The sequence below is a fragment of the Aulonocara sp. 'chitande type north' Nkhata Bay genome, linkage group LG5, assembly GCF_057382095.1.
Source record: "Aulonocara sp. 'chitande type north' Nkhata Bay isolate Kocher_YH1m ecotype deep benthic linkage group LG5, A_spYH_male_GT1.1, whole genome shotgun sequence".
In the NCBI taxonomy this organism is placed as follows: domain Eukaryota; kingdom Metazoa; phylum Chordata; class Actinopteri; order Cichliformes; family Cichlidae; genus Aulonocara; species Aulonocara sp. 'chitande type north' Nkhata Bay.
Genome location: NC_141348.1, coordinates 36,416,254 through 36,442,355, shown reverse-complemented (window position 1 = coordinate 36,442,355; position 26,102 = coordinate 36,416,254). Strand labels below are relative to the sequence as shown.

The 26,102-nt window shown below is 38.7% G+C and overlaps 1 protein-coding gene across 3 annotated transcripts in view; it reads left to right on the top strand.

The window, feature by feature from the left end:
* Positions 1 to 3,977: 3,977 nt before the first annotated feature.
* The window catches only part of rap1gapb (RAP1 GTPase activating protein b), a 110,799-nt gene continuing 88,674 nt past the window's right edge, over positions 3,978 to 26,102 (top strand). For all 3 annotated transcript variants that reach the window (XM_086293299.1, XM_086293293.1, XM_086293295.1), the window contains exon 1: positions 3,978 to 4,204. The gene's annotated coding sequence lies outside the window, so the exon portion shown is untranslated. The remainder of the gene's footprint in view (positions 4,205 to 26,102) is intronic.

Here is a 26,102-nt window from a genome sequence, read left to right as displayed (position 1 = left end):
TTTGACCGATGACATGTGTATTAAAATGTGCTGGAGAGAGAAGTAATTATCTCTAATCTTGCATTATAAAAAATGATATGTTCTAGATCAGATTGTAGACCTGAGTGGAAATCACCACTCAGGTTGTTCTACTTGACAGCAAAACTAAAACCTTCCCACTCATTAACCCGATCTCCAAAACAGAATGACAGTCCAGCTTGTTACAGGCACATGATGTTGACATCTCCCTGCAATGTGTCTGTTCAACATGAAGTCAAGGTCTGAATAATAAATACAGATCTATTAGGAGGCCTTGACGCTCTTTTCCCTGACAGGCAGAATGTGACCTCACTCGGCCCAAGGCAGGAACAAGCCTGTTCAGCCTGGATATAACTTTCAATCTGCACAATGTTTACATCGTCACAGAAAATCACAACAGTGCACTGCTTTGAATGGCGAATGAGTTCGGTTTTATATAAAAGGAACAAAAGTAACAAAAGGAAGTAGGAAGTAACCAATAATTAAAAAAAAAACTATAATGGAAATTGCCTTTTGCAAATGAGCAGTTTCTCAGTATTACGGTTTAGGATGACAAACTGATTTGCAATTCCTTGAATTATACAAGATTGCAGTATGTCAGTAGTATAGTAGTATAATACAATTTTCACAAAGTAATCTGTCACCATGTTAAAGTGTATGTTCCATACATACTGGGGCAATATTAAGACAGAGTGCCTTTCTACTTTCACAACTTTCAAGTGACATTCATCCATAACCGCAGCCTGCGCTCCCAATGTTGCACTGTGATTTCCTAGATTCAATTTTCCAAGGCCACAAAAATCTAATAACCTCCCAGATAATGTCAGTTGAGTCAGAAGAGATGAGTGAATTGTTTTCAATAAGCTTCAGGTGTTCCAAAAAGTCAATATCAATTTGCCGAATATCTGATCTCAGACCAGCTGGACTTCATACAGTATGAACATGATTTTAAGATCGACCATTTTCCTACAAGAAACGAATCCGAATTTTTCTCCTCTGTGGCTGTCTTAATAAAAGCTGCAATATTGAAAAATATGACCACAATAAAACTGAAGACATTTAAAGTGCTCGCAATATGCTCGTAAAATACAATACATGAAATATGACTTGTTTAAAAGCACAGAAAAACTGCAAAAAATTAAAGTCGAAATAATAAAATTTATAGAAGTGTTGAGGTAGAAAAGCTCCACTAGGCTTCCATTAATCAATGGACAATCACGTTTTCTACATTCAGTCAGTATTTATCACTATCTGGTATGAATTTATGTCAGTAACATAATTTTCAAATGATTTGCACTGGCTACATCTAAAGTTCTGTGCCGTGAAAACAGCTTTTGAAAGTTGGAACCAAGAAATTTCTGTCATGTTTGCTATAAACTGTATGAGCGTTAGAGCAAAGAGTAAGCCCCAGCAGAATTTTAAAACCATAAGAGGTCAGGATTATAAGGTCAAACTGTGGCAGGAAGTAGAAGGATGTGTATGAAAGTTCCCTCAGTCCCTGCTTTTAGATAGGTTTGCATAATTGTTAAGAAGATTACGGTTAAGAAGATCAGTTTTTATTCCGGTGAAAGTGAATAATAAGTTTTTAAAGGTGCTTCAAAAAGGAGAAAGTTTAAGTTGAGATTATCTGTTGCAAGGGAAAATAAGAGAAAACAAAACACATGGGAAAAAAATTGTTATGACCAACAAGTAGACAAGAATGTTAAAGCCACAGAAGACATGCAGAGGTGAGCGTTAGCGCAGCAGTTCTCCAGACACAGTATGGCTCCACATCTGCACAAAAAGCACTCCAGCTGTTACTGCAGCTCCTTATTTTTCAGTTAGAATCTAATTTCCACACAGCCTTTTGAAAGGCACCATCTGCACGATGCCAAAAGGATGCAATCTAAACACTGAAGAGCAAGCCAGTTACCTCACAAAAACTCAATTTGGGACTTTACAGAGAAGACCTTCAGGCTTTGACTATCAACAGAAGTCGTACCACAAACTGAGGTTTGAGGGCTGAGGTAATACGCTCTTCATTAAAATGCATCAAAAATAATGCTGTTACACAAGAGATGCTCACCTACTGCAGGCTGTATTGCATGTATTAAAGAGGACATAGTCAACAGAGAGTTCCCTTCTCAAATCTTACTCCCTTTTTATTCATTAAAAAAGATGCAAGTGATTTGAATCATTTTGCAGGTGTAGTTGTTTCTAGACAGGGCCTTTAGGAGCACAGTATTACAACAAAAACTTGCCACATTACTGTGAATGATGTAACTGCATGCAATTCTCTATTTAATGCACATTCTCATGTTTTTGTGTGACTCTTGGTGAGCACCAGCAGCATCACCCATTTGATGTTTTGGATGCCTGCATCCTTAACATGAAAGTTTGTCCCCAGAGGATAAACTCATTTTCATTTTGGACTCTTTGTTTTCCTCCTGCAACACAATCTTATCAAAATGTGAACTTACAGCAAATCTAATAACTGCAGGGTCACATTACTATGAGGAGAGCTAATTTGTGCTTAAGGGGGCCATGTGTGTGTAATTTGTCTTTATGCAAGACTTTCATTATCATGCATATCTAAAGTGCTGCCTATATCAAACTGTAAGTGTGTGCACCTTTTTGGAACAGACATTAAAGCCTTCAGTTATTTGAAGTAAATGAAGCTAAACACAGATGAATTTTCCTGCACTAATACAGAAAGTTCACAAATGGTGCACAAAAGGCTAGCCAGTGGTCCCATCTGTAAATGTGGGCATGGAAGTCTTAAAGCACCTCTGACTCCTAGATTTGACTGATGAAAAAAGGCACGTGGAAATCTGTTCTGTTAGTTTATAAACCGTGCTCTCGGATTCATAATCCGACGGATTTGCAATCCATGCCCAGATTTGGAATCTTGCCCACAGATTTATGATAGTTACAGTGCAGATAAAATGTTGTTTGTCACTGAGATACTACTTTGGAAAAAAAAGAAATATGAGACTAAAAGGAGCAAAAGTGTTGCTAAAATTATCGGGGGAAGAAATTAAACTTTTTTTTTATAATGGCACCAGTTTTGCTTCTGGTAGGAAGTAAAAGTTAGAACTTACATACATTGTAGCAGCTTTATGAAACTGTTCATTTTGTTTTGTCTCTTTTCACTATATCCCACTGTGCACTGTGTGGATTTAATGCTTTGCCTCTCCAAATTCTGAAATAAATACATATGTGTGATTGTCTGTGTCTCTGTGTCAGCTCTCAAATAGGCTAGGAACATGTTGAGGGATACTCTGCCCTTTCCCCAACATTGGCTTGGATGGGCTCCAGCGCCACTGACCCTGGTCGGATAAGTGGTTAAGAAAATAGATGGAAGCTTTGGTGGGTCAGCCACAGCAATTTTGATTCATAGCCACGTGGGATCCATAATTTCACAAGCTGAATTCATGTGGCTCCAAGCAGCTTTAAACATCAATTCCCTCACATCAGCAGTGCCTCAGGCACAAAATAAAACATAACACAGATCACTGATGGACACAGATGACAAGAACGAAGGATGAGGCTCAAAAGTGGTTTTAGTGGAGAAGGAAAATGGTTCCATTAAGCATTTTGAAGGAAATGAGCTGTCTGTGATTTAGTTTTCTCTCAGTTTTTAAGTAAAGACACTGCTTCTCAGGAGACAATTTGAACAGTATTACTCTTTAGGTGAGTATCTAATGAATGGTGTGATTAATTACTTAACCATTTAATTACTTTTACTTCTGTTCTTTTGCGGTTTTGCTTGCGCTGCATTCACAGACGCTAATCACATGCAAAGAATACATAATAGTGCATATAGGGCAAATGTGTGTTCTCCCCAGCTGTTAAAGACTGCATAGTACGCCGAACCATTATCCAGTGTGCATGGACGGAGGAGTAGAAGGGAGCGTATTAGCGAACGGGGAATGGTCACGTGACAATGACAGCATGTGCGATTTGAAAGGAAGGAAAATAGAGACTTGAGCATCAGATGAGGGTCTGAGAGAATCCGTGCACTTCTCTGCGCCGCCTCCTTTCTCTGGCAGCGGAACAGGGACAGCTTTTTAAAACCGCGTCCACACCCGTGCTTTAGTAAGAAATTGCTCGATTCGCTTCTGCAGAATTTCAGCACTGACCGACCTTTTCCACCTCAGAAGTGAGGAAGCGCGTAAAGACGGCCGCCTTATAATTCTCTGTGAAGGTAAGAGAGCGGCTACAACTTTTCGGAGCAGCACAATTGATTCTTGTTGCATTGGCTGATCGATTGTTTGTGTTGTCGCGTTGTTCTGCGCCATCGACACCCGATTAAAAGTCTAGTTTAGACTATTTTTTTTAAAAAATTTATTTGTTTTGTGTTGTAGTCATTTAAATGCGTGCAGAGTACTGTATGCGCACCTGATACACATGAAACTGCATCAACAGTGCTGCAAATCGCAGCTTATGCTTATTGATCGCTCGACTTTAGACACTAGTGTTAGTTTCTGTCAGTTCGTGCAGGCTTAATTAAACATTTGATGTGCAATCAATTCAGGCTTCGGCAGTAAATTGAAAATCTCCATTTCCAAGCAGCTTGATTAAACATGGGAATTTGCATGGGAATGCAATTGATTTTAATGCTCTAAAGCTTTTGCTTACTAGCCTACTGAACGCCCCAACTTTATGTTCTTTTACATTTTTATAGTAATTTTCAGCACGAGAAAAGAAAGCTTGGAAATGATCGATATATTTTTCCATATTTTTATTTGTGTTTTTGTTTAGATAATTATCACTGCTGGTGGTTTGATTATGGAACAGTCTGCTGGTTACAGAAACGGTGATTCTGTTTAGAAAGTATTTGAAGAACCTTACTGAATTTTTAGGGAAACTGCACAGTTCTGTCATCATACTGGGCATCTGAACAAGGGATTAACCAGCTGCTAAAAGGCTGTTGGAGTGCTGGGGAGCTTCTGTGGTGAAGTAATGTGATGGAAATCGGTTATTTCATTTAGATATTTGACTGCACTGGCACATAAAAACATAACAACCAATACTTTCTCACCTCAGGACTCCACTTCATATTTTCATCTGTCAACAGCATTAGGCTAGAAATTTAGTAGGTTTCTAGTAGCAGCTTGTGCAAGCTGACAGCATGAAGGAGAATTGATTCCGTTGGTTCAGCATTACTGGAACTACTTCCACAGTCCATCTGGCCGATATGGGTCTGCGTCTTAACAATGACCTGCCTGTGATGGAACCTCAGTATTGGGTATCCTGGATGCCCAGCTGGCCACTATCATATATTCATACCTAACCTGATTGCATTCTGAATGTAAACTCACGTAATGATTTTAAGGAGCAAATAACTGATGTTGATTTTTATAGATTATGTAATAGAGAAAGCTCATTAAATGGGTGTTTTTTGCTTAACTTTTGCTTTGTTTTACTCAGTTAATGCTCTATGAAGTTCTTTGTCCTTCATTCAAAGAGGTGAAAAGCATAAAAAAACTGGATTATTCTGTCCAGAAATGAAGAATAGCTGTGGGGGTATTGTGCATGTTCTTTTTTTGTCAGAGCAGGGCTATAAATGAGGAAGTTTGGTGCATTTTTCCATCTTAAACTGCATTTCCATTAATTGTGTTTTGACATAATAATGTAAATCATCTTATGTCCTATTCTATTAAAGTTTTCACTTTTAATGTTCCAAAAAAGGGAACAAATACATAGTCCTTTATTTTAAAATGTTAATAACCTATGTGCAGAACTTCTAACTTTCTTTCCGTTACAGCCCAGCTTTAATTCAGTTTGATAATCAGTTGATATGTAGATAGGAAATAAAAAAAGCAGTAAACACAATTAGCAGTACAGCTTGGGCTGTACTGAAATTGTTGCATTTATAGCTGAGCCTTTGCTTTCGCCACTTCCAGACACCTTTCTGATATGCAAATAGTAAAATGCATTGTCCAAAATGTTTCTATATTAGGATATATGCTAAACTAACTTACATGTTCATAGCTATTAAACAATGTGGTTTGTTTGTTTGTTGTAGAATAGATTTTCACCCCTGTGATGTATCATAAATGTTTAATAAGTCCTCAAACCACTGTGAATTAAAAGGTTTGCTGCTGCTTGGTTGATGTTGGGAGTTGTGTTTTATTATAGAAACACATTTAAAATAATCTTATACCCAGATGGTGAAGCTGAAAGTAAATACAAGTAATGATGACAGGTGCAATGAACCATCTTTGCACTGAGTGATGCAATCAGCAGAGTGGATTGATTAGTGTTGGAAACCCTTGGAGAATCAAAGCCACTTTTCCCTTAGTCAGATGACAATTTCCACAAGTGGTTGAGGTTTAAAGATGATCTTTTTTGGATGTGAGGGTTAGTCTGAGGCTTGTGTTAGACAACATTCACATAAAAATAATGATAATAATCAATCTTCTAATAATTAGAGCACCTCAGATATATCTGGAATATTTCTACCCCCCTTCACTCTTTTGGCCTAAACGTATTGATTAAAAACTATACATAATCTGTGCAGGCAGACTTGAAACACTTAATTTTAGTCCTTTTTCATTGGCATTTACTGGGTAAACAAAACCAAAAGTTGTACAATTTCAAAGCGAGGCGTTTTTTCTTTTGTGAAAAACAAAAGTCTTTATCAGACATAATTCTGCCTTCCTTTTCTTTAGTCTCTCTTTTGTTCTTCCGCTTCAATGTTGCACTGAAAACCCCCTCTATTGACATGGTTTTTACTTAAGTGGCTCTGATAGTGTTTTCAATAATTCTGAAAAGCTTTTACTCGGCAGGCATTTCCCTGCTATTATCGTCAAACCTTTACCATGTTGTTCAGATACGTTCACTTGCAGTTTTAAATACGGAGATATGTCTACACATTTAAACTGCAAGCAGACTGAATTGCAACCCAGGAAAATTACTTTTACACGACTTTATCTTATTTAAATATTCTTTGAATGACCCAGAACTCCATGCACTTGCTTACACTGCAATTAAGCAAGATGCCATTTATTTCAATAAAGACCATTACTAATATTTCAGGATTAAGCAAATTCAGAAAGATATTACAGTACATATTAACAGTAAACAGTACATATATGCTAAAGGCTCTGCTGCTGTGTATATTGTTCTATTAAAGTAGAAAACCTGCAGAGCTATTGGACTAACAACACACCATTCTCTGACAGTGGCAGTGCTCTGTTGTTTAAAAATCACACAGACCAGCAGGTTAAGGATGCAATTAATAAAGATCCAATTTTAAGACTCTGCGAGACCATGACTGACGCACTGCTGGTCTGATTTTAATGAATAGGGTGGGAAGGGTGCTGGGTGTTATAGACCGGCTGGAGGGGTTCCTGCATTATTCACAAGCGATCCCAAATGCAAGACGTGCCAGAGTGTGGAAGCTATATAATCACACTCGAATCACCTAATCCAAAGCACCAATGCACAAACAAAATCTTCAGTCTCAGTGACTTTAAGTATTTATTTTGTTTCCTGCCACCCCTCTAAAAACAGATGTCTGTTCCTGTGTTGCTCACTGCCTGATGAAGCTTCACCATTTGGCTGACTGTTTCTATATGCTCATCCAAAATAAATACCTTCTAGCAACAGCCTAATTGTAAGGTGTTTAGGGAACATTGGTAAATTGTAGCATCTATCGGCAGCCTGCGTGTGAGGCACTTAGCATAAATATATAAATTACAGCTACAGAAAATAAACTGGGTTACATTCTCCCTCTCTACACAGTGGAGTGCACATTGGTTACATTCCAGGATGCCTAAAAACACATTAAATTTTCAACCTGTTGGAAAGGCAGGAGTGAGATTTGGGCTAAAGAACAAAAAGAATCGCTTGCAGGTATGGCTTAGTTCCCTTCCCCTTATAACATAGAGCTAAGAATTAGATCAAAATCAAAGCTTTCGAGAGACACCGCTTTATATTTTTCCCATATTTGTGAGAAACCTGAATAAATTTTAATGGTGAAAGCATTTCTGATGACGATGAAGACAAGTCTTTGTCTGTCTTTGTGACTGTTCAATGATTTCTGTGACATGAGAAAAATAGCTTAAAACTAGAGACACTTTATTTTTTTATATTACATCTCAAAAATGAGACGGAATGAAAGAGATAAAGCGTTAGTTAATTTTTTTGTTTGTTTGATGCATTCAAAGTGCTGAGTGTTGTTCCTTGAAAATATATGTAGTTTGTCACATGTATCGGGGGCATTAAACACATTATCATGTTAGACACAGCCTGTCAGATGCTGTAACTGTCTTTGAACAAGAGTCTGTTTTTATGACCAAGAAATGACCTACCTCCAATCACACATCCAGACACACGCTTGCGCACACATGCTCATGTGCATTTCTGCAGATACACAAGTGTCAATTTGAATCTCAGGTTGATTCATGCTACACTGAATCAGATGAATCTCACAGTTTCCCTCATTCTGTCGGCTGACACTGATTTCCTCAGAGGATCGGAAGATGAAAGGAAAATTTAAGTATGTAAAGCCTATAAACCATAGATGAAAGAAAGTGGAATGGGAGGGGGGAAAGAATTATGGCTCGGAGGTAAAGTCGCAGTACTATGAATTGTAAATGTGTCAAGTGACATTACATGACATGGTAAGTACAAGCATGGCGTGCTTAGTTTGTTTTTGCATTTCGGTAAGACCATCATCTCTGCATCCATTTTTGCAGGAAGATGAACATATAGTGAACAATAGCAAGACAAAATGCCGTTGAAGTTATCCCACTGATCCCTGGAACAAGCTCCCGCTGTACTGAAGAGGCACAGACGGTGGAATCTTGACTGAGAACACAGTACTAAAAGCTTGCCACTTTTTTTTTTTTTTTGTTGCAAGGTAAAGCAAAATCAACAATTTATATATGAAAAATCCATTTCATGTCTCTTCAAAGACACAAGCTACATAAGGGAGCAAAAAGCTAACATCAGGCTACCCTTTGAGCTAGATTTAATCCTAGATTAAGGGCTGTTGTGGAACTGTGGTTTATGCCCGTATCACAGCTGTGCTCATATTTACTATAATGACTTTATCACACATTAGGTTGTGCTATTTTATCAACAGCATTAATTAGATAAAAGCTTTAAGCACCAGCAATAATATAGCTAGTTTGTCTCATTTATTTGCCAGTACAAAACTGGACTATGACTGTATTGTTACTAAGCAAACATTTTCTTGAACACTAGCTTGTTGGATACTTTATGTATGATGTGAAATGTATAAAAGATGGAGGTAACTCCTGAATTTGAAAAATTGAAGCAAATGCTTTAAACTTGCATTCTTTAATGGCCAGCAGGGGGTGACTCTGATTGTACAAAAAAAAAACAAAAAAAAAAACTTGGTATTGGATAAAATGTTATGACCCTCATCCCTCTCATTGTGTGACCTCAGTAAGGACTCGGTCACACTAGTGTGATCAGGAAAATCCTTAACTGGCAAGTAATTGCTGTCTCTCTAGGGCTGATGGCAAAAGTTGTGATCACTTAGAGGTTGAGCGTGCAGAATCCTCAAACTCAGGCTACCTCCAAAAAAGGTCACCCAATCTGACTGCAACTACTCTCAGACTGGTGAAGGTTAGACGAAGAATTAAATGCAGACAGATTGCTAACATGCTGCGATCAGTCAGTCAGTCTATGCCAATGACCACAACTCATCTGGTCCATCATGTGGTAAAAACTAGTTTTGGCTGTTCCTTTGTCACAAGGGGATTGCCGCAGTGGGTAGGTCCTCATGTATGATTCGGCAGATTTCCACACAACCCCCCAGGGGATTTGTGTCCCCAGCTAGTTTTAACCAGTTCGAACCACCATCCTTGCAGTTGTTAAGTAAATGTGTAAACTGGTACCCTGCAGAAATACCTGCTATATCAGATAAGAAAACACAAAGCCAAGTTCCTGAGGTTTCTAACTAGCAATTTACAGCAAATTGTGTTAAACTGAATGCAGAAAAGCATGTCTTATTTTGCACCTGGTATGTGTGTGAGTTTGCTGCTAGGAGTTTTTTACTTGCTTGATTTGAGGGGGGGGGGGTGTTATCCGAAGAGGTGCATAATTGGCACCCGTGGATGGCTCAAAGCTGTGAGCTCTGTGCCAACACTTTTGCCCTGAGTAAACAGTGTACTGTCACTCTTTGTACTGTCACTGTTTACTGAATATTTAGAGCCCTACAAATCTACTCTGCAATAACACTGGTGTTTTTTGAAACGGAGCAGGACTGAGCTGAACTTATCGGAGCACTGAAATGAAAGAGGGAGCAGGGGAATCCTGATGCAAGGTGCATCTTAGGCTACGTTCACACTGCAGGCGAAAGCGCATCAAATCCGACTTTTTTGACCCTATGCGACCCATATCTGATCATGGTATGACAGTGTGAACGGCATAAATCTGATATTTTCAAATACGATCTGGGTCATTTTCGTATGTGGTACTGAATCCGATACATATCTGATGTTTTAGAAAGCGACTGCTGATGGACTGGTCATGTTGCATTAAATCCGTCTTTTACGTCTCTGACACAAGACAGACGGCAATTATCAGCGCCGGAGAAGACATCGCGAACGCTTTCGGGCCATCCAGTGTAGATGTCAGTGAAACTGTTGGGAAGACAACATTGGAGAAACGTGAACATTTTATTTGTACTGTATAATCTGCAGATTCTGACAGAAATCTGCAACTATCCTTTGAAGCACCGCTCCTCTCTAAAACAGCAATAAGGACAATTATTAGGCCATATGTAAATAACAAAATAACTTTATAACTTAAAGCAAATTGGGAAACGTAAAGTCCGAAACAAGTCTTTATATTAAGGCCATCAGTCAAACAATACTGTTTGGTCTGGGTCTAAACAGAGCGCGTTGTGTGACGTCTTCTTTTGCGCATGTGGGCCGCTTTGAGGGTTCACATTAGAGCGCGTTTGCTGTCACATTTTATTTGTAGTGTGAACAAGCAGGCAAAAAAATCGGATTTGATCAAAAAATCTGAATTGAGCATTAAGACCTGCAGTGTGAACGTAGCCTTATTTTCCAGTGTTTCACACTTTTAGTCTCATTTCTACACCCCCTTCCCTCTTTTCTCAGCAGTGTGCAAACACAGAACAACATTCATGTTTCTACCTTTGTTTTATAAGATGTTAGCATTACTTGAATTCATACGCTTAGTGTTCCCAGTCTCATGCTTTCCCCTTTAGACACATGCAGTCAAATGCTACAATACAAATGATTTAGAATTACCAGAATTAAAATATGCAAAAATGACTCTGCTCTGTAATGTATTTTCAGCATCATGGACTGCAAGTTGTAACTGTTGATGATGCAGTGAATGACAATCAGGTCAAGATCTTTTCACTCACGAGGCTGGCTGCTCTCGCTCTCTCTGTCTCTCCTCTCTATTGGCCCATCACAGCAAAACCAACAAACTGTGTGCATAACATTTCTGCAAAGATTTTTTTTATTGCAAGAGCTTCAAACTTCACAAAGTGGGACAGCAGCCCTGGTGCATAACTCCAATTCAGTTTCACACGATTCATTAACACACAGATGGCTTTGGATCTGACATTATCTGTTAATACTGCTTTGTCTTCGTCTACACATCGTACACGTCATCTGTTACACACACAAGGGCGATCGTGGCTCAAGAGTTGGCAGTTCGTCTTGTAATCGGAAGGTTGCCGGTTTGAGCCCCGGCTTGGACAGTTTCGGTCGTTGTGTCCTTGGGCAAGACACTTCACCTGCCACCTACTGGTGATGGTCAGAGGGGTCGATGGCGTGATATGGCAGCCTCGCTTCTGTCAGTCTGCCCCAGGGCAGCTGTGGCTACAACTGTAGCTTGCCTCCACCAGTGTGTGAGAGTGAATGAATAGTGGAATTGTAAAAGCGCTTTGAGGGTTTCGAAAAGCGCTATATAAATGCAATCCATTATTATTATTATTATTATTATTATTATTATTATTATTATTACAGACTTCAGGTTTATACAGTAGAATAGTTTGTAACAAAGTAACTCTCCGGATGAATCCTGTGCTCCACCCAAGTCTCAGTTCTCATGAGTATTTTAGATCACTTTAGATCTGACCCAGTCTGTGGTTGAGAAAGTCGCAACCATTGCAGATTCTGCGAGTCCACTCTTGGCTGGCAACAGACGACAACGGATTTGTGATTTATCACAATTAATCGCGGTATTATCGCAAACATATTGAATGTAACTGCCAACTTGACCCATTTAAACTAAAAAGTTATACAAAGTTGACTCTGTATTGTTGCTCTTTTATCCCTATTTTATGGCTGTTTTGTTGGTTTGAAGATGGCACCTGATTGGTTAGTGGTCTCAGACCTGAAACCACTGGAAAAGGGATGGATGTTGCAAGTTGATAACACCTGGTCATCAGTTCATTTTCCTTAGTGTAAATGTAACCTAAACAATTTCACGATTCCTTTTGGTGCTCAATCTCTAGTTTTTAATATTATTAACTAAAACATGAAACTCATTAATAATCACAAGTTAGTTATTTACACTGTCTGTGGTGTATGTCTACACATTGCTGCCCAACTGCTTTCTATCATGTTGACTGACATTTTTTGTGTGTACAATGTTGTTCATTCATTTTCTCCTCTTCGTCTGCAGAAATTTCTTTTAGTGGGCTTACAGACGAGAAAGACAAATAAGCTTTGGAATACAATTAATTTTCTTATATTCTGCAAATAACCCATTCAAATAATAATCAGAATTCCCAGCAAAAAAACCATCTCACTAATGCCCACTCACTGCCTTGAACTTCCTTGCCTCGAGTGCTGCGTCACAGTTTCTGAACACCAGTAGCTCTCAGGCTCTGTTAGTTGTAAGCCTTGTGTGTCCCTACCTCTTTCTGTATCCCGAGTAACATCTGTGGCTCTGGGCTTTACTTCCATGGGAGCAGTAACTGTCATAGCATTTAGTCTGCTGGGCTGCAAGAGGACTTTTGCACCAGGTGTAAATTTGTTGTTTCTTAAACACAGTGCCCCTAGTTTGTCATAATTCATTTAATGAAAAAGCTTTATTCTTGTGACGTTTCAGGATGAATGAGTCAAGTTTAAGATGCTCATCCCTCTCCTGTATCCAAAGTACAGTACATCTGAATATCAAATACTATTGCAGTGAACCGTTTAGATTTCACCTAGACTAGTTGTTGGGAAATATTTCAAGGTGGTATATTTGCTTTATTCAGCCTTTCTAACCTCTTTGAAAACATTAGAAGATTAGAATTCCAGGTTGTGAGCAAAATTCCTTGAATCTCCAACAAGTAATAACAACTCAATGACCAAACTTAAAGCCCAAAGCAGCAGTTGCTGCTTTTCCGAATGGATTTATAAAACTGCCTCAAGACTGTATTTAGCTTGGTCTTCCTAATGGAACAAAATTTCAGTCTTACCCACTCCTGAAACCAATTCACAGAACAAAGGTTATTTTCCATACAGTATAACACTCATTTTTTTAAAGTATGTATATCACATAATGTGGTTGGGTGTAGTTTTTCACGTTTGTCTCAACTCGCTAATTACCACCTTAGCAGTAATAACACGTGAAAGCGTGTGACACAAACTGACAATGGAAAAGATTCACCTTCAAAATAAAAGAAACATGTTGGCTGCGGCACTGCGCTGAAACTTTGAAGGGAAAACTTCTCTATTGTTGCTTCGTGTCACACTTCTCACAGTTTCACTACTTTTTGTTGACAAGTTCATCCCATCCATTCAATTGCAGCAGTATGCTGGCAACCAAATCAATCACAAAGACAGAATATATGCTTTTCCCTAGCAACAGGTGGTTGCCAGATGGCCACTGACCAGTCTCTAAGCCTCTGTGATTGGAGTGTTATTCACTTGATGGCACATTGTCACGCATCCAAAATAGTAGACACATTATTGTAACATGGTTATTGGTCTGTGTAAATGTGTCAATATAATGTTTGCTACATACTTTGAAGCACCTTGAGGAGATTGCGATTGTGATTTGGCACTAGATAAATGAAACTGAATTGAATTGAACTGGACCCCCCTAGGAAACCCTTGTTACATTTAAGACTCTACTTGCATACTCGCTTTGTGCCATCATTTTTTGGATAATCAAGTGCTATAGATGATATCTCGTTCCACAACATTAGAATAAAAATACAAATCTGTTCACATTTCTCAAGCTGGTAGAAGAGTGACAGGAGCTCTATGTAAGTGCAAGAAGTCTTGTTTGATGTCTGTAGTGTGCAACTTCTCTGCCCTACTTTTTGGTGTGTAATGTGCCTTTGTTTAGAGCAGCATGTAGTGGATAACATTTATAGCACCTGAAATTAGCTGATTCACTGTATAGGAGACTATATGCTGAACTAGTGGAAAAACCAAATATATAACCTTTGTGTAGACTGCAGGATTTTTAGCTGAGTAGAAAGGTGAGTGGAAAGAGGAACAGTGTCAGGTGACACTACTGGTTGGGAAAGCAGGTAGATGAGAGCAACACTTTCTGAAACTGCAGAGTTACAAAACAAAATGACTGAAGCTGTGACTGAGCTGTAAGGGCACTCAGAGAATGCGTCCTCTGCTAATCACGTATTTTTAAACGAGGTGATTCTGTTCCACTCCAAAATTTACTGGGTGTTTTTAAAATTTTCCTCATAAGCAGAATAGTTTCATGCCAGTATGAATCAAGGCAAATGAAGAGAATATCTAAAGCTGAGAGAGCCTCTAAAAAATGCCCTCTATTCTCCATAATTACAGACACCTACATGTAATTGACCTTAATGAGGTGTCTGAGTGTGACGCTGGTATATTAGCTATCTGTGGAGCTCTGTCAAAGACTCAAGTTCAGTGTCATCACAAACCACAGACAGCCGCTTCTCTAAAGCTAATAACTTGATTTGCTCTCATTTTCACGTGGAAGTCTGATATAGTAACATTTGTATAGTTATTTTTCACATAGTTAACTTATGCCATTGTTGATAAAACCTTAATGCTTAGCAGTACAGTCCATATTTACCTGGTCAAGAAACTCCTTGTACTCTTTTGATTCTAGAACTGTAAAATATAGTTTTTGTGGGATGTTATAATAGGAATCTTGTTTAGTATTCCTTATTGCTATCACAGATCCCATTTCATGTTGCTGCTTTATAACCAGCTAGAAGTGCTGTAGCACTCTGATCATTCACCTCTTGTCTGCACATGTAATGGATACCAACCAGTCAACTTTGCACTTCCTCAAAGACCAGTCTGAGATAAGCATCTGGGAGGGCTCGCTTTTCCTTCAGCCACTGATTTGTTCTTTGATTGCCTTTGCCGCTGTTCTTCCAATAGCATCCAGGTGTCAGCCGCACCCCTGCAGAGGCTGATGATGTTATCAAAACGTCCTCCACTTACACTTTTGTCATTATAGAATATGTTATCACACTTTCACATTTTTCTGCAAGCACAACAAAACCCTGTGGTTTTACATTCTCTGCTGGAAAATTACTGAGAATGAGTTTCATCCTGAATTACAGGCAGCCAAGTCATCCCCCTCTCTGTCCTCCTGAGAAGCATCAGCCCTGATGCACTGAGAGAGAGCCAGATTTTAAATGATGTCAGATGGTGTGTTTAGAGCTTTAGAGGAGCAGTGCTAGGCACCAGCGGAATAGGAGCAGCAGCAATTCATTAATAAAATAGCCAAGAAGTGGAGTCCATTTAACCTGCTGAGGTCATCTATATGCACATCTCATCCGATAGAAAATGTGTTTTATGCTTTCATATTTCCCATTAATGTAGCTTTAGTTACTTTATGGGATATGATAACTTTACAGGAAAAGCAAACAGAATTTAGCTGCCTGGAACCCCCGTTTAAATAACTGCAATTTGCTTTGTGCCATGATCGACCTGAGTATTAATCCATGTGTGCTGGTTTTCTCAAACATGTTAATGATGCTCATGCTCTGGAAGCCCAGCGGCTTGAAAAGTGAGAACAGCTGAACGTCATCTAGTTTTAAAAGCTGGCACTCTGGTGTTCCTGCGCTCACCATTGTGATATGGCAACTGAGGAGGAAATTTTTGCTGCCAAGAGCGGCACCTTTTCGATGCCAGGAAAATAAATGATCAAAAAAATTTATTAATTTTCAACTTTGGCAACCATTTCCTGGTATTGGTGTTTCACCTTCCTGGGAAGAAAAGACTAGCTGGGCCATAAAGTCAGCATATTTTTGAGTAGAAGCTATTATAATGACCCGCACATGTACACACTGGTGGATTAGGACAGCTGTCATGTGATCATGTCAAGTGTAGATGGAGAATATTGGAAATATTGGAGTTATTGTTCCAACTTAAATATTTGTCTTTATTTAAAATATAATTGTTTCTTGTCTGTACATTTTTAATACCTGCAGATTGAATAAAGGCTTGTCAAGAGGCAATATTAAATGAAGAGCAGAGGATACCAGCAAACATGCACTAGAGACTCTCCACTGAGCTGACGATATTGCACATAATTATACAAATTATACAGTACTTGTCTGAAAATTTCTCTTTATGATATTTTTAACTGTTGTCTTTGCATAAATGGAACCCACATGCATGACTGGACCGGCTACCAAAACATAAGACTGAGAATCTTGAACTAGAGCACAAACAGAGGGACTTTATTCTCTGAAGTTTGCTGCTGCACAATATTTATCTTCAAACTGTCATTTTGGTCTCTATATTTTGGAACTATAAAACAACACAAGCATTTGCAGACTGGGGTTTGTGCTGCGGTGGAGGATGACACATTCCTTGTCATCTATATTTGTGAAAACTGCAAAAATGCAGTCTCGGCTGGAGTTGTTTCAGAAATAACCTGGGATTTTTTTTTAATTAATTACTTCATTTTTTATTTTTTTTAATACCATAAAAACCTATTATTATTAGTAGTAGTAGTAGGAGTAATAGTAATATCAATAGCATTTTTGCAACTTTGATTACATCAAATGACGATTGTCTCAATACACTTAAACAATCTGAAGTCAGTTTCTTCATGACAGCAACAAGGCAAGGCAAGGCAAGGCAAGTTTATTTGTATAGCACAATTCAACAACAAGGTGATTCAAAGTGCTTTACAGAGACATTAGAAACAAGAACAAATAAAAAGCATGATTTAAAATTGAATAAAACAAGCAAATTAACTAACTAATTAACAAACAAACAAACAACAGTATATAAAATCAAAACAGATAAAATCAGAACAGTAGATAAAATCAGTAGTTAAATGTAAGTTTTGAAATTTAAGCTTAAAGTGTGGATTTGGTGCTTTATTCAAATGCAGCTGAGAATAGGTGAGTCTTCAACCTGGATTTAAATTAACTGAGTGTTTCAGCTGATCTGAGGCTTTCTGGGAGTTTGTTCCAGATATAAGGAGCATAAAAGCTGAATGCAGCTTCTCCGTGTCTGGTTCTGACTCTGGGAACTGATAAAAGACCGGATCCAGATGACCTGAGGGATCTGGATGGTTCATACTGGGTCAGGAGGTCATTGATGTATTTTGGTCCTAAACCATTCAGAGCTTTATAGGCCAGCATCAGAACTTTAAAGTCTATCCTCTGACGGACAGGCAGCCAGTGTAAGGACCTCAGAGCTGGACTGATGTGGTCCACTTTTTTGGTCTTAGTGAGGACTCGAGCAGCAGCGTTCTGAATGAGCTGTAGTTGTCTGACTGATTTTTTTAGGTAGACCTGTAAAGATGCTGTTACAGTAATCAAGCCTACTAAAGATGAATGCATGGACTAGTTTTTCCAGGTCCTGTTGAGACATCAGATCTTTTATCCTTGATATATTCTTGAGGTGATAGTAAGCTGACTTTGTTATTGTCTTAATGTGTTTTTCTAAGTTTAGGTCTGCATCCATCACTACACCCAAATTTCTCGCCTGGTTTGTGGTTTTTAGATGTATAGATTGAAGTTCTCTGGTGACCTGTAATCGTTTTTCTTTGGCGCCAAAGACTATTACCTCAGTTTTGTTTTTGTTTAGCTGGAGAAAATTGTGGCACAACCAGTCATTGATTTCCTCAATGCATTTACCAAGAGCCTGTACAGGGCCTCGGTCTCCTGGTGACATTGTGATATATATTTGTGTGTCATCTGCATAGCTGTGATAGTTTATTTTGTTGTTGTTTATAATCTGTGCCAGTGGGAGCATGTAGATGTTAAACAGAAGGGGTCCCAAGATGGAACCTTGGGGAACTCCACATGTGATACTTGTCTGCTCAGATGTGAAGTTACCTATTGATACAAAGTATTTCCTGTTTTCTACGTATGTTTTGAACCAGTTTAGTACAGTTCCTGAAAGACCTGTCCAGTTCTCCAGTCGTTTGAGTAATATGTTGTGGTCAACTGTATCAAATGCTGCACTGAGATCCAGTAAAACTAGGACTGACATTTTTCCACTGTCTGTATTCAGACATATGTCATTAAACACTTTGGTCAGAGCGGTTTCAGTGCTGTGGTTCTGTCTAAAACCTGACTGGAAGGCATCGTAGCAATTATTCTGTTTTAAGAAGTAACTGAGCTGTTGAGAAACTGCTTTTTCAATGATCTTACTTAAAAACGGGAGATTTGAGATTGGCCTGTAGTTGTTCATTTGTGTCTTGTCAAGATTGTCCTTTTTCAGTATAGGTTTGATTACAGCAGTTTTTAGTGATTCTGGAAACACACCTGATAGTAAAGAAAAGTTGACGATCTGTAACAGGTCTGACTCTAAAGTCTTTGAGACCTTTTTGAAAAAACTTGTTGGCAGGACATCTAAACAGCAGGAGGAGGAGTTCAGTTGACCTAAGATGTCCTCCAGGTCTTTGCTGTTAATAGGTTGAAACTGTTTCATGGTGTTTAAACAGTTTTTTGGTGGACACAGTACATATCCTGGATCTGCTGTTGATGTACCAATTGCTTGTCTAATTTTTTGGATTTTTTCAGTGAAGAATTTGGCAAAGTCATTGCAGGCCATGGTCGAATGAAGTTCAGCTGCCACTGACACAGGAGGGTTTGTTAGCCTGTCAACTGTAGAAAATAAGACCCGAGCATTATGGCTGTTTTTAGTGATGATGTCAGAGAAGTAGGACCTCCTTGCATTCCTCAGTTGTAAATTATAATTGTGAAGTTTCTCTTTATAAATGTCCCTTTTACAAGGGAAGTAAAAGTAAGTAAAAACACAATTTTAAGATGGTTGTTGTAACCTGAGGGAAATACAAAAAGCTGTCAACAATGGAGTGATATGTTTTGACCTTAAAGTAATTGAGGTGGACATGAAGCGACACTTGGAATTGTGTTTCAGGCTATTATTTGCCAACTCCTAAGAAAAATATCTGGTTTTGAAAGAGCTAAATATTCCACTTTGTTTACCATGTTGTCATCATGACAACAAACAAATGTCATCACATTTTCATTACTTGTTATAGCAGTATTGGTTTTGATGGCATTTCCCCCAGCTAGTTAAACACTTGTCATTGTAGTACCGAGGTGGTATCAAAGCTATACATTGAATACACAGGCCTTTGATGCTCCGGGGTGATGCTGAAGAAGCAAACAATACATGCTTGAGTGACGAAACCCAAATAACAGAAATATGATGGAAATCTTTTAGAGCTGAAGAGAGTCTGGTGGTAATTTTCAACAGCTAGACATTCTTGATTTAACAGTGATTGATCCGCTCCTTTATCCTTAGTTTTTCCATCGATCTGGCAGATTTCTGTTCTTCAATTCTCTGCAGCATACCTCATATGCAAAGAAGAAATGGTTTCTTTTGCTGGGGTTCTGTGGGGGTTGAGAAAGGTTAGCGGTTGACTGTTGAAAGGTCAGGAAGCAGAAACGAGTTTAGTGATAAGAGACATCGTGCTCTGAGGGGTTGACGGGCATCGTTGGTGGCACGAACCTTCCCATTACTCATACAGCACACAAACCTCGGGTCTGTCACCTCTGGTGTGACGTGACATTCACCTTCAGCTCCACACACACACACACACACACACACACACACACACACACACACACACACACACACACACACACACCCCAAGGGAAAAAAAAATACGTATAACAATATATTATTGCATATATTTATAATGCAGAGAAAACAAATGCAAATATTAACCCTCTTGACTTCATAATACAGCAAATAAAGCCAGTTAAAAAAGCTCTTCAATTAAAAAGTGAACTTCCTGAATAGATCAGTCATAATTTTGCTGCATCAGTTATGCAAGCTATGCCAAATGTGTGTTGTTGTTTTTTTTTTTTTTTTTAAATACACACCAGAAAGTGAAGCAAAAATGAAACAAATCAGCAGACGAAAACTCACTGCAGAGTATCAAAACCACCCCTCACTCTCCAAGCAATGTTTTTCACATACGTTCAGAAATGGACCCCTTGGCTGTAATAAGCAGTTCATACATTTTACATGTGCCAAATGGAACACTTGGAACAAAATCACACAAAGATAAGTAAATAAAAGAAACAAAGAATGAAAGAAAGTCAATTTCAGCTGCCGCCTTACTCACAAGAGGTCACCACGGCACGTAGTGCCACATATTTGATTTGGCCGCCTTTTTTTTTTTTTTTTATGCTGGAGTTGTGACGTTGTTAGGTGACTGTGTAAACTACTACACTATGGCACCACTAAAGTGTTGACAAAGAAAACTCTAAAGGTGCAGGAAAAGGTAATAAAAGTAGAATTATTTTCTTTTATTCTGAAAGCGCCTTGTAATACATAACAAGTTATAGAAGCAGCACTCCACCTTGCCTTTAACAGGGGATGTTAATGTCAGAAGAAATTAACATTTTTATCAAAAATAATATTATTCTTGTCACGGTTCAGGGAAAAAGAGCAGCGGCACAACATCAAACAGAAAGGGCCACTTCTTTAATGAATAATTGTTTTAAGCGGCCATCTAGTAAAGACAACAAGATGAGCTATGTCAGGGTCTGTCTGATTCAGATTAGTAGGTGATTGATCAATTAGGCTGTACTTTTGCTTTCAGGTGATTAATCTTAACACACCTTTGCTGGGGAAAAGAAAAAGAATGGGTAGAAATAGTTTTATCACTCACCAAAAGGAGAAAAATTGTAACTAAAGACATGGTATTCACCACTCGGACATGTTTTAGCCATCAGAGAGCACAGGTGTGTTTGGTGTCTGTATTTAGCAGTTGAACTTCACCGTCCCTTCTTCCACTTTCTTGATGTTTCAAAAAATGTCTAGAAACTGTGTCATTGTGTTCTGGGCTGTCATGAAGTCATGTCTTCAAACCTTTGGAGCATTTTGCCTTCTGACTGTTTAGAACCTCCAATGTTGTTTAATATGGCCTGACCGTGCGTTTGTAGTAAGTAGCAAAGCAACAGCAGGTAAGTGGGCAGTGCAGCTGGTCTGCCTGTCTGTGCAGAGATTAGCCATATACACAGCTCTTGAATCAGCTTGTTGGTTGCCAGGTTCTGACTTGTAAGCCTCATCTGATTTTTTTATATACAGTTTATGGGAATACTTAGTGTCATAGCCAGACACTGAACTTATTGTGTCCCCCAAAGCAAAGGCAAGCAACAACTAAAATGATGTCATTCTGTTGTAAGAAAAGACTTCAACCCTAATTCTGTGACAAAGTGATTTCAGAGCTGGTGGAAGCTGGGCCAAAGCCTCCATGGTGCAGTGATTAATGAACAGAAGGGAAAGCCAGTGGTATAAATCCAACCCATCTTTTTTTTTTGAAACCCCAGCTTGTCAGAAATAATGAAATGACAGAATGGATGCGACATCCAGGCCAGGGCCAGACCAGCGTGGGGATGCAGCATTATGATGACGTAATGAGATACATTTTGGGTTTGGAAAGCCTGGACTTCAGTGAATTGCTTACAAGCCTTCAGGAGACATGAGTCAGAACCCACGACTGTGATGACCTGTTTTCCTTCATCTCAGGCAATCGCTACATACATTTCTAACTTCTCAGTATCTTGTGTTACTATTTCACTTGCACAAAAATGCACAGTTTAGACCATGTTAATCTTGAAACCGTAGGAAAAGACAATGTTTTTGATATGCATGTCATATGCTTTGATATGCATAATCAAACCAATGCATTTAGTGTTAGGAAAAAGTAAAAAGATGAAGCTTGCCTTTTGTGAAAGATTAGGAAAAGCAAACTCAAATGACCAGAAGATTTGTACTTCCAAATCACATAATTAAATTATGCAGGGACACAAGCGTCTCTATCCACAAATAAAGAGCCCACGTGGGAAATCTGGTTTAACAAGACAAGCAGCAAGGTTGCAATTGCTAACAGGATAATAAAGAGTCATATTCACATTCTGTATTCAGCGGGGATATAGTGTGATTTGTTTGTTAATTAGTGTTTGTATATACAGCTTTCTTTTTGTCAGCTACTTACAGAACTCGCAAAGTGGCAGTAGTAAGACTGCATTTGTGTCTCAAGGAACTGTCAGACTTCATGCAGAACCCTGCTTTCTCTCTCACCACACACACACACACACACACACACACACACACACACACACACACACACACATCTATGCAGAGACAAGGCTGTTGTGAAATGTCAGCAAGATAAGCAACGCTGGCCTGCTGCTCACTGGAGAGCAAAGAGGGGATGAAAACACAATTACGTTAATGGTGGGTTTGGGTTGTCTGCACTGTAGTCTCACGGCAGCAGGTAGACCTTTATCGTGGCCAGGGTATTGTTCAGCCCACAGGCCACATCCAGCCCTCAGGCTATCTTTGATTGGCCTGTTAGGTCAATGGCAAGTCAGTAATGAAACAGCTTCAAACTTTAATAACATTTGGATAAGTTTAAAGCAAGACTGGAGAGTTAACTCTCTTTTCTTGTGTGCTTAATGCAGCAATATTATGCATTGATTGACACAAGTGATTGTAGGTTAGTTACTTGTGAAATATGTGAACTCACACTAAAGACTGAACAAACATGGATTTATGTTTTTTTTACTATATTTTATAGCAGCTATATTCTTAGCGACCATAGAGAAGGATATATATATATATTTTTAATATTTATCAAATCAAATTCATCCTGAGCATTATTAAATAAGCTGCATAAGCAGCAAAGCATCTTTACTAAACTTCACACATCTGTAGTTGGAATAGTGCAGCTTGTTTCTGCTGCAATCCAAACACAGGACAGAAACAAGAGATTTTGCAAATTAGAAGTCTTAACTTTAGATGATGAGGGAGATGATTAAGGCTGGGTTGCCTGGGGAATGAGTCTACAGAGTGGGGAGCTGGTAAATAGAGAAAGCAGAGATGGACAGGAAAGTGACAGGGCACAAGAGAGAATGGTTAGGCAGAGTGGTTAAACACTAGACTAGAGACAACTCCTTAAATGGGCTGAGAGTGGCCTGAAGTAGAAAATACAATATGGAGAGAGATGGGTGGAGAGCCAGGCTAGATATACTGTAATTATTGTGAGATGATGGAAGGCAGGTGAGCTGGCTGGGAGGTTAATGAGCTGATTACTGGTAGGTTTGCAGAATGAGCAGAACTGGGAGCCAGGTGAAGGATCCACAAAATATGAGAGAAAAAAAACAGACAGAGGAAAGTTGCTGAAAATGAAAGGGAAAACAAGGAAACATCATTAAGTCGTCAGAATGGGGTCTAGCTATGACTAACATAGCATAACATCCAATGAAATTGCAAGAATAGCAAGTTGAGTGGAAGTTTATCATAGTGTTTTCTGTGGACTCTGCAGTGCTGATATGCTTGAAGATCGAACAAGGACATCACAGAATATCCAGAGCATCAAATGAAAGATGAAGAGTATGCGTTCTCTTTTCCTCTTTGACTCTGAACAAATGCTATGATGTTTAACTCAGTCCACTTACTTGTCTTCTTATATCCTTATGTCTTTGTGAAGAAAGACTTTGAGACAAGAATGAGACTGTCATCAATGCTGGTAGTCCCATGGTTATTGCTGGCATTGCTTGAGGTTTTGTGCAAGTTAACCATGTTGTTGTTCTTGCAACTAAGATAAAGAGAAAGAAAAGAGCACTGGATGACCGATAGTTTGTTTCAGATTTATTGAGGATGTGACTGAGAATGTCGATATAGACTACAGATGGCTCAGTCTGGGCAGAGGACTAAAATATAAGACCAAAACCCAGAGATTTGGGTGTTTTGTGAGGTGAAAAAAAATTCCCTGAGCTCTCTGATACAGACTGGATGGCAGATTTTGCATTTGCTATTGGTGTAACAGCACTGCTAAATTAAATATTCATAACTGCAAGATTTTCCATCCCTTATCCGGGGAAACCAGGAATTTACTAATTTGGTGGCTGGTTCTGCAGTTGGACACGGGATCTTTCACATCCCATATGAGAATCATAACCCTTGGTTAGAAGCAGAGCAAAGAGCAACCAGTTCATCTTGTGTCCTGGTTAGCCTTAGGCCAAGGACACAGGCAAGGGGATTTTTGCACATGAAATACATAGTCTGGCCAGAGGTTTCATGAGCTTCTCTGAAGGCAAATGAAGACAACATGTTTACCCACATCCCAATGCTGCGCGATATCGCACCATCAGCCCACCATCTACACATCCATGTGCATGGTCCGTTTACAAGACAGTTTGAAGATTTGAAGAGTGAGAGCATGATTTCTTTATCACGACTTGCAAAGTGAATAATGGACTCAGTGATGTTCAGCTTGAACTCAATGACCTGCCGTCTGATTCACTCCAGCAGAGTACTTCAAGTCAGTACCACTGCTTGTAATTTATTCTCCTCCCGGCGAGGAGACCCTTCTAACATGACAAGGTACATTCAGTTCAAGAGTTCAAGAAAACCAAGAGAAAGATTGTCTCACTGACAGCCAGGTGTCCTAAAACCTGATTTGGTGAATGCATTTAACCAGAGATTAAATTCTTTTTTTGTGATTAACAAGAAAAGAAATAAAAAAACAACAACAGCAAAGAAACATCAAATTAAGTTATTAGACGATGAAACAGAATCGGAGACAATTGCCATGTGTATGTATTAGGTCTTTGAATTGATAAACTAGTGACTATGTTGGTGTTTTAACCAGACCTGCTTCACATTATGCAAGTCTTTCTGGAAAAATCCACTTGAATAATTCAGTAGACCTCCATTAATAGCTGCGTGATTGAAAACTTAAATAGTGCACTTACATTAAATGTGCAATAATGTCCTTTTTAGAAGGCATGCCCTAATTGTAACTCATACCAGCAGCTAATAGAATCTACCATCTACCAACATTTCTTTTTATAAATTCATACTGTCTGAACTGCTTTCAGCCTTTTGGTCTGGCATCTGTAGCTTCCAGCTCCTACCTTAGAAAACTCATTGCCAAACCCTGCCTCTATTTAGATTACATGAGACAGCATTTACATCAGGAAGGTGCTAGATGAGTCCAGAGTTATGGCTATAAAATGTCTTTAATGTTTTCTGGTCTCCTGATTGTCTGTCCAAAGTGACAACTTGAGGCTGTGACAGCTGCTGCAGGCAAGCATGTCATTTGACTCGAAATTGTCAGTCAGAAGAAAAAGCAATAAACTATAATGTAATTTTTTTTTTCAAATCTGACCTTTTCAATAGCAGGACAGCTCCTGACTTCAGAAAAACAAATCAAATTTTTTGATTGAATATAATTATGATATCATGTAGCCGCAAAACAAACTTATAAATAAACATGGTCATGTGGTTTGGATCAGAAACTGGCCACAAGAGGGTTTGTAAAATGCATTTTAGGATATAATATGTTGTTTTGGGAAACTTGCTGGTAGTTCTTCGGGTTTTATTTAAATTTGCAATTAGAATATTATATTCATATTATCAGTGGGAATATAAATAGATATAGTGCACAATATAAGCAATTATAATAATTTTCCACTTTAAAACATACATAAAAAGGCAATCTGTACAACATTTGCTACATTAATTTTTTTGAATCTTTTCTCCATAAGACCCTCAGGTCCTGCATTCTGCAAATATGAACATTACATTGTGAAGACTTTGTTTAGTTCCCAGTGCTCCATTTTCTGTTGTCTACCTTCTGGCTAGTTATTGTTTCTCCTTCTCATCTTCCAAATGTTTTCC